This window comes from Salmo salar, unplaced genomic scaffold (assembly GCF_905237065.1).
Source record: "Salmo salar unplaced genomic scaffold, Ssal_v3.1, whole genome shotgun sequence".
Taxonomy (NCBI): domain Eukaryota; kingdom Metazoa; phylum Chordata; class Actinopteri; order Salmoniformes; family Salmonidae; genus Salmo; species Salmo salar.
Genome location: NW_025548914.1, coordinates 97,501 through 98,814, shown reverse-complemented (window position 1 = coordinate 98,814; position 1,314 = coordinate 97,501). Strand labels below are relative to the sequence as shown.

The window sequence follows — 1,314 nt, the reverse complement described above, 5'->3', positions numbered from 1 at the left end:
ACCCCCAGGAGGTTACTACAGGAGGTGGACGCCAGCAGGTAGCCCAGACCCCAGGAGGTTACTACAGGAGGTGGACCCAGCAGGTAGCCCAGACCCCCAGCAGGTGCCCGACCCCAGCAGGTAGCCTAGACCCCCAGCAGGTAGCCTAGACCCCCAGGAGGTAGGACCCCAGCAGGTAGCCTAGACCCCCAGGAGGACTACAGGAGGTGGACGGCAGGTAGCCTAGACCCCCAGGAGGCTACTACAGGAGGTGGACAGCAGGTAGCCTAGACCCCCAGGAGGTTACTACAGGAGGTGGACGGCAGGTAGCCTAGACCCCCAGGAGGTTACTACAGGAGGTGGACGGCAGGTAGCCTAGACCCCAGGAGGTGACAGCAGGTAGCCTAGACCCCAGCAGGTAGCCTAGACCCCCAGGAGGTGGACAGCAGGTAGCCTAGACCCCCAGGAGGTTACCACAGGAGGTGGACGCCAGCAGGTAGCCCAGACCCCCAGCAGGTACACAGCAGGTGAGACCCCAGCAGGTAGCCCAGACCCCCAGCAGGTAGACACAGCAGGTAGCCCAGACCCCCAGCAGGTAGCCCAGACCCCCAGCAGGTAGCCTAGACCCCCAGCAGGTAGCCCAGGACCTACCCCCAGCAGGTAGCCCAGACCCCCAGCAGGTAGCCCAGACCCCCAGCAGGTAGCCCAGACCCCCAGCAGGTAGCCCAGACCCCCAGCAGGTAGCCCAGACCCCCAGCAGGTAGCCCAGACCCCCAGCAGGTAGCCCAGACCCCCAGCAGGTAGCCCAGACCCCCAGCAGGTAGCCCAGGGCCCAGACCCCCAGCAGGTAGCCCAGACCCCCAGCAGGTAGCCCCAGCAGTAGCCAGACCCCAGCAGGTAGCCCAGACCCCCAGCAGGTAGCCCAGACCCCAGCAGGTAGCCCAGACCCCCAGCAGGTAGCCCAGACCCCCAGCAGGTAGCCCAGACCCCAGCTAGCCCAGACCCCCAGCAGGTAGCCCAGACCCCCAGCAGGTAGCCCAGACCCCCAGCAGGTAGCCCAGACCCCCAGCAGGTAGCCCAGACCCCAGCAGGTAGCCCAGACCCCCAGCAGGTAGCCCAGACCCCCAGCAGGCAGCCCAGCGGTGAGACAAAATATTTTTTTGAAATTGATGAATGTTCCTTAAAGGGTGTAAATGTATTAAACAAATGAAGACGACAAAAAAAAAAATAATAACATTTAGATTTTTCAGGTAGAATTTTTTTAATAAAAGTAAAGTTTGACAATAAATAATCATCATGCGATTGTTCGCCGGCCACAAATACCCAACTCGATAT

At 61.0% G+C, this 1,314-nt stretch overlaps 1 protein-coding gene across 4 annotated transcripts in view; it reads right to left on the bottom strand.

Moving 5' to 3' along the window:
* Positions 1–1,221: 1,221 nt before the first annotated feature.
* Positions 1,222–1,314, bottom strand: part of LOC106602110 (ubiquitin-conjugating enzyme E2 K) — a 10,541-nt gene continuing 10,448 nt past the window's right edge. For all 4 annotated transcript variants that reach the window (XM_045712825.1, XM_045712826.1, XM_045712822.1 and 1 more), the window contains exon 7: positions 1,222–1,314. This exon is cut by the window's right edge and continues 1,079 nt beyond it. The gene's annotated coding sequence lies outside the window, so the exon portion shown is untranslated.